Raw genomic sequence first — 8,419 nt, forward strand, 5'->3', positions numbered from 1 at the left:
CCGGAGAACGGGGCATTTAACGCTGTTGTGTGAAAACAGTTTCAAAAGTGGTAGAGAGGGGCGAGAAAGGAGTGGAACTGGAAGCATATTCACAGATTGGCGCAAATTTTTAGAAGCACAATCACGGTCAGGATAGTGCGTAAGGCGCGCACTAACCTTTGCTACTAATTGTGGATTTGCTATACCCTTAGTGTATGGAAGGCATGGTACTGAGCAAAGGTTAGCCATATAAAATCGCGTAAAATTAGCGTAAACAAGCATAGCGGAAAGTGTTCCAAATGCAGCGATAAATGCAACGATAAGCGATAACTGGACACTGACGACCAAATCAAAAATTAAACGGCAATGGGCCTTGACTGCCTTCAGTGGTAATCGCGTTTATCAGTGGTGAAAGGAGTTTCAGTCGAATTTTAATGTGAGCTTTACCATGTGCTCTGAAGGGCAGGAATATTGTACCCGCAGAAAAAAAAAAAAGAATCAATGTATCAGATATCATTAGGGTGGATAGCTGAACTAGTTATCAACCGTAGCCACTTTGACTTCACCCTAGAGTTTGTGTTTCACCGTTTAGTATGCTGACAATCTTCCTCAATTTCTGTCATCAATCTTCCGTGAACATTAGTGTTGGCTATGTGCAGCCTTGTCACATGAAACAGCCATCATTATTGAATTCAGAATTCTCTGCACTCGAACTAAACCTACTAAACTAGACTTGTTTATCCCGAATGATTTTCAATGTTTTGCATGTGCAAAAAAAAAAAGTTATCATTGTATTCTGTTTCCCCGGGACCCACTCCGTTCAATACGTTTACTGAGAGCATACAGGAAAATATCGACGAACATCATTTTCGAGGTCGTCTGCTGCTACGAATAGGCTTGTCCAATAAAAACGGGTTCTTAACGACGTTTTTCTTGTCGTATTATGGTAATAAGCTTCAAGAAATCCTGTGCCCATGAGAACAACAGAAGGAATCATTATTGCTAATGGAGCATCGATATTAATTCCGCTTGAAAAATTAGAGAAAGGCAGTATCGATACATTGAAGGTAAGAGGGACGCGCTAATGTTTTTTTCAGTAACCTTAAGGAGAAAATTAAAAAAAGGAAGAAGGACTACGGCTTGACCTGCTTTTCTGTTTCTGATTACTTTCGCTTGCAGCGGATCGCCGTTGAACACACTAGCATCAAGACATATGCAGAGTGTTTCAGTGTCCACATATTTCATCAGCTGTTTTAACAAACAATTGTCGTGCTCTCATGCTTTAACCTGCCCCAGAGACTCACTGGTTATGGCTATCGGCTTTTGAATCCAAGGTACGGTTCGATTTCCAGCCGCGCGGCTACAGTTCGATGGAGACGAAAGGCAAAAGCGCGCGTGTGCTGAGACATTGTTGCATGTTATGCCCATGCGGTCGACATTTGCCTCTAGCTCTTCAATATAGCGTGCCCCAAACTTAGATTACACTGTCGATTAGTAAAGTTAACGAACCAGTGTTTAATATTTGCATTTTTTTTGTTATGCCCCCATGCGTTAGGGATATCAAACCAGCGGCAAGTAACACCCAAGGGCACGAACTAAAAGGCCGAATAGCACTCCGTACGTATTTACACTACATTCTAAACAGAAAAGAGTAAAGAGGGTGTAAAGTTATCCCCTACGGCTTACTCCCTTTTAACTCCCATATAGGCGTATTCTTGTCTATAGAGTGTATTGTCTCCTCCCCTTTTCCCCATTTCTTTATTTTTGTTTTATTTACATATTCCGCGCTGTGCATTTTTTCTCTCCTCCATGTGCAGCGAAACCTCCCATATTACAAGGTCATATGCTTTCCGTATGCCTCATATGAAAACTAATCGAACATATGGTCCATATAGAAACATATAGAAATGGTCCAGAATAATTCTGCTCGTTTTATTGTATGTAATTATAACCGAACTGCCAGCATCTCTGCAATGAAATTAAATCTCAGCCTGCCATCTTTAGCATCTCGCCGTAAAGCCCTTAGACTATCACTTTTTCACAAGATATTTTATCATCCTTCACTTCGCCACGAACTGATCTCCCCTCCCCAATACATTTCATCAAGGCTAGATCACAATAACAAAGTCGGAATTCCATTTTGCAAAACCAATGCCATGTTTCAGTCATTTCTTCCGCGCACAGCTGCTGAGTGGAATCACCTTCCTGCATCTACCGCTACCATTACTGACAACCAGCGCTTCAAAACAGCATTAGAAAACTTTGTATAAGTAGGAGCATCATCTTTTTTTTTTCTATATTCTTGTTGTTTTTTGTACGAGCGTTTTGTTTGTTTGTTTTTCACTATATTGCTGCGCTGGAGCACACTATAGCTAATGCTATGAACGCTGCGAGAAGTCACATCACGTCCTCAAGAATACGCAGTGATTTCGATATTGAACTAGAACGTCTGCGTGCTCTTCGGCGGCGAGCAGAAAAGCGATACAGACGAACCAAGTGCTTAAATGATCTACGGGAGGCGAGACGTACGCAGAAAAAAATCAAACGAAGATTGGATCAGCTGGCGAACCAGCGCTGGAGGTTCTTTTGTCAGCACTTGGATCCCCGCAAGCCCATGTCCCTCATATGGCGTACTGTGCGGGGCCTCCGTACGCTTCCGCAACAAAGACAACCATTCTATGCGTTGGCTGTCTATCAAGATCGACAGCAGTCTGAGGTAGCAACGGACTACTGCAGGAAAATTGCTGGTGTACCAATTGCTTCGAGTTCCCGGCGTGTTCCTCCTGCCTCACGGGTCTCAGCCATGGATGTCCTTTTTTCTCGCGAGGAACTCGACGCTGCTCTTGCAGGATGTCGGCGTTCGTCTTCACCAGGGCCAGATGGAATAACATATGCTGCGCTGTCCCACCTTGGCCACGACGCGCGAGAAGAGCTCCTCAAACGTTACAACGACTCTTGGCTCGACGGTGCTGTTCCTCAAGAATGGAAATCGAGTCGATTGATACCCCTACTAAAACCAGGGAAATCTCCACTCGAGCTCTCATCGTATAGGCCAATAGCTTTGGCCAGTTGCGTAGGAAAGGTCATGGAGAAAATGATTTTGTCGCGCCTTGAGTGGTACCTCGAACACTACAAAATATACCCCGACGCTATGGCCGGCTTCAGGCGGGGTCGCTCTTCTATTGACAACGTCGTTGACCTCGTATCCACGGTTCAACAACAGAAGCACTTGAAACGTTTGTCAGTGGCACTCTTTCTGGATGTAAAAGGTGCCTACGACAACGTGACCCATGAGGCCATCCTTGATGCGCTGGAAACTGTGGGCATCGGTGGTCGGATGTTTGCATGGATAGAGAGCTATCTGTCCAAAAGATCATTTTTTATCCAATGTGATGATGGCCCGACGCCAGCGCATTACACCTACCGTGGCGTGCCCCAGGGCGGTGTCCTTAGCCCTACATTGTTTAATCTGATTCTCATCGCCCTCCCTGAGAACCTCCCCAACACCGTCCAGGTGTGTATGTACGCCGATGATATCTGCATTTGGGCCTCCTCTGTGACGCGTCCCCAGGTGCGGGCAAGACTTCAGCGGGCAGCATCAATCACTTCTTCCTATATCCAGAAGAAAGGTCTCAGCGTTTCACCGGAAAAGTGCGCGCTAGTGGCATTTACACGTAAATGTATGACTCCATATCCGGTACGCATCGACGGTCAAGTCATTTCTTACAGCAAATCTCATCGTTTCCTAGGAATCCTGATCGACCGCAATTTATCATGGAGCCCGCATTGCACTCTACTGAAAAAAAAGCTAACATCTATCGCTCATTTACTTCGATTTCTGGGAGGAAAATCATGGGGCTCGTCGGTCCAGTCAATGCTGGAGTTGTACAGAGCTCTATTTGTGGGATGCTTGCGGTACAGTACACCTGTACTCTCAAACACGTGCAAAACTAACATGCGTGCCCTCCAGTCAGTGCAGGGTCAGGCCCTTCGCACATGCCTAGGTCTCCCTCGGAGCGCATCAACACTGGGTAGCATTGCACTCGCCAAAGACCACCCGATCTCTACTTATATTGCCCTAGACTGCTTGCGAATGCACATACGTCATATCTCAAGGATTCCACAGCATCACCTTGCGCCCTTGCCACTGCAGAGACCACATTCTGCATTTGCGAAGGTGATAACGACGCAACAGTCGTCGATCCCACAACAGTTCACCCCGGCAGCACTACCTCCCTCTCCTCTGTGGTGTACGCGGCACCCATGTGTGCGCCTTGCTATTCCGGGGATAGCGAAGAAGTCAAATTTATCGACGCCAGCCATTAAGCAACTGACACTGTCCATGCTCCACTTCGAATACTGGGACCGTACTCACGTCTATACGGATGGATCAGTAACCTCTACTAGTTCTGCTTGCGCTGTGGTCGTTCCTGCGCGACGGACTCAAATTCACCAACAAATTTCGCATCGGACTACCTCTACTGGAGCAGAGTTGGCCGCACTTCTTGCGGCGGTACAGTATATCTCACAACAATCACCTCAAAAATGGGCTGTTTTCTGTGATTCAAAAGCTGCCCTACAATGTCTTCAATCTGCCTTGAGACATAGCGACCATGAGCAACTTATAGCGGAGATACGATATTTGCATCACCAGGCAATCGAACAAGACCATGAAATCATCTTCCAGTGGGTACCAGGCCATAGCGGCATTGCTGGTAACGCCTTAGCTGACGATGCTGCTCGATCGGCTCACGAGACATCCAACACTGTCCGCATACCACTGACAAGAGCTGACGCAGCAAGGCACCTTCAACTGCTCGCCCGAAACCTGACTGTAACATCGTGGTCTGCCCCTGGAGGTTGGACACCCCGCTCGCATCACTTCAACCTCTTGCTCCAACATCATATACCATTCGGCCTCCCCCGCAGTGATACTACGCTGTTGTGCCGCCTGTGGCTGGGAGTGGCGTTCACAAACGCCTATTCCCATCTCATCTCAATGGCTGACTCTCCTGCGTGTGGCCAGTGTGGTTGTGACGAGACGATCAGCCACCTCCTCTGTGACTGCCCTCGTTTTGAGCGAGAGCGCGGTTGCCTAGTTGCTTCTCTGCTCCGCTTGGACTCGCGTCCTTTAACAGAGTCTAACGTTCTGGGGCCTTGGACGCAACCTTCCAGACAACGGAAAGCGGTGAAAGCGCTCCTGAATTTCCTAAGGGACTCGGGGTTGCATTCTCGCCTATAATCTAAGTTTTCTGTGCGCGCCCTCTGTCCCTGTGACATAGTGGTCGATGGACACTTGACAGACTCATTTCTTTGCCGCTCTTTTTACTTTTTTCTCCTTTGTTCCCCTCCCCAAGTGTAGGGTAGCCAACTGGGCATCGCCTGGTTAACCTCCCTGCCTTTCCGTCCTTTTCTCTCTCTCTCTCTCTAGGAGCAATCATTTTTGTATTACTAATTAGTTTGCTGCACTGTACATTTTTTTCTGAAATTTTTGTAACAACTCCCCTCTATAATGCCTCTGGCCCTGAGGGTACACGAAATAAATAAATAAATAAATATGGAGTGTATGCCGACTACTGTGGATAACACCTACGAAAAAATCTGAATTTATTTATTTCAGCAGTACTGGCAGTTTTCACAGAAGGCTTTATGCCGGACTAAGACCCGGACGTATATAGTAAAGAATAAAAATACATAGCAAAAAATGCGTAAAAATACATGAATCAAGAAACAAATCAGATGTGACCAAAACGAAAAAAAAAACCGCTGTCGGCGTGACTGGAAAATCCTGGTTGGTCAAAGAGGGCAGTGACGTAGAAACGCTATTTCGCTGAAAAAAAAAAAAAAGTGGTCAAGCAGAATAGATCCTCTGTCTATAGGGTCCGGAGCCGGGTGCGCTGCCTCTACGCCACTGATGACCGATCGTTCAGTAGGATAAATGGAGCAGCTCACACCGCAAAGTAGGCAGGAACACTTAATTAATTAGGGTCGTTAACTGTCGTCCCAAATGAATTAATTAATTATGTTAATCTTATTTACCCACGCCGAGGCATTTTGCTGTGTCTGTCAGCCGAATACGGCTGCCTTGCAGGAACCACTCAGTTGAAAGGTATTCTCCAACACCCCACACCATCACTACACATTTGGCCTGGTGAAACTGGAGCAACTGCTCTAAATTGCATTGTTGTAACGATGCGCACTAAGCGTTGTACCGCTGTTTGTGTCGTACGTGCTATGTGATGCCAGGGCTCAGGCAGGGGATCTTCTTCTTTATCTCAACCCAGGGTCAGTGCTGTCTCTGCTTGAATAAACTCACTATCGAACTAAAATGTCGCTTCACGTATAGCTGCTCTACCGCGCAGTTGTTTTAAGGGTTCAGATACCACCTATGCTATAAAACAAAACATTGTAACATTGTTTCTTTCGTAAGTTGAATATTAGCGCTAGATTATCAACCCGTGCGCTCTCACTCATCGTTAAAGTCATCACTCTGTAGAGCAGAAGAGCCCCGGTGTTCTCAGGTGCAGCACAACATGCTTACCCAAACAGGGCTCGCCAAAGCTGGCTTCTTCACATGCGGAACCGCCATGCGGAAAAGCCAATTAAGAGTGTTCTCTAGTGGCACGCTCGTGTTGATCGCTCCGTTTGATAAGACGCAAATCGTTAGTGTCTGTGCCTCAACAAAATGTTCCCAACCCTTGCGCCCTCACTTATCACTAAAGTTGTCACCCTGTAGAAGAGGTGAACACGGTGTATTCATGTGCAGCACAAACTTAAGCGAGCTTGGCTCGTCAAAGCTGGCTCCTCCACATGCAGAACCGTCATGTGGAAAAGCCAACTTGAATTGTTCTATTTTGGCTTGTGCGTGTTAATTGCTCCGCTTGAAAAAATTGGAGCCTTTAGGGGCTATGTCTCGGCAAAATATTTCAAACCCCTCCGTTCTCACGCATCACTAAAGTCATCACCATGTACAACAGATGACCCCGGCATTTCTAGGTGCAGCACAACTAGGCTTAACCAAGTTATTCTCCTCAAAGCTCACTTATCCACATGCGGATTGGATTAGAGTGATTTAATTACTGCCACATCTGCGCCAGAGTGTAGCAAAACTTCGACCAGAGGGTGGCCAAGACCCTTCAAAAAAGCGGTCGTATCTAGCTTCCCCACATGACGGCTTCGCATGTGGGGAAGCGAGCTACGATCGCTTTTTGAGGGCCTTGGCCACCATCTGGTCGAAGTTTTACTGCACTCTGGCGCAGATGTGGCAGTAATTAAATTACTGTAATCCAGTGAAGCTACCTTTTTCGGTAATTTGTAATGTAATGAATTACTGCCTTGGTCTAGTAATTTAGTAATATAATGAATTACTTTCGGGCATCAATGTCGTTGCACATCTAATAGGTACTTCAAAAATTACTTTTAAAAGTTAATACAGACAACAGCTCTTTGTGTAGGCAAAGCCTTGGTATTTCGTATGCCGCATAGGGCAGCTCGAAAGCAGGAACGACGCGCGGCAGCAATGGGCCAGTGTAAGAGACCAACCTGTTGCCCAGAGGCAGAAGTGCACATGTCGCCTGCATCCCTCAAGCTACAAAATTCATGGCTGTGCTTGGGCCGAAGCAGGGACAGACGGCGCAGTTCAATAAGAATCAGGAGAGTGCGCAGATGTATAGCAGAGGTAGCAGAGAATACAAATTGTGTTATGATCTATTGTCTTCGCTTGGCGACGAATGTCACGGTTGCGCCTTATGGGGTAGAAAGTGCTGAACCAAATCTAATGTGTAAAGCATGCATTGGTTTAATACTGTATTCACTATGTTCCCGATGTACCACTCAATTATTTTTATTTTGTATCGTCACTTTGCTGTATACAAAATGAAATTGTTTCTAATGCCGTGTGATTTTGACAGGAAATAGCCACCTTTTGTTTTCCCATTGACTGATCCTAGGACGACTGCTTGACCGAACTTTGTTACGCTAGTTTTGTTTTGTGCACATTGTGCAAGGGAGCCGGGTCCCTTGTCAGGCGCTCCGTCGCCTTTAGCCTCGGCCCCCTCTTGGACTGTGTCTGAGGAAACAAGAAACAAGAAACAAGAAAGAAAGAAAGAAAGAAAGAAAGAAAGAAAGAAAGAAAGAAAGAAAGAAAGAAAGAAAGAAAGAAAGAAAGAAAGAAAGAAAGAAAGAAAGAAAGAAAGAAAGAAAGAAAGAAAGAAAGAAAGAAAGAAAGAAAGAAAGAAAGAAAGAAAGAAAGTAAACTGCTTCGGAGGCCTCAAACGGGGCAAGCAGCTGTGAGCAGCGAAGCATTAGGTTCGCCACTTGTCTCTGGCCTGAGTGCCCTGGAGGTGATGTGTTAAGCCGTGCTTCCGCTTGCTTTGTACACATTTGCTCATATTTGTTGGCCCTTATCTATGGGGATAAAAGAGGGTGACTAGTTGGCAGG

Source organism: Amblyomma mixtum, chromosome 2 (assembly GCF_055824585.1).
Source record: "Amblyomma mixtum isolate Tamu chromosome 2, ASM5582458v1, whole genome shotgun sequence".
NCBI lineage: Eukaryota > Metazoa > Arthropoda > Arachnida > Ixodida > Ixodidae > Amblyomma > Amblyomma mixtum.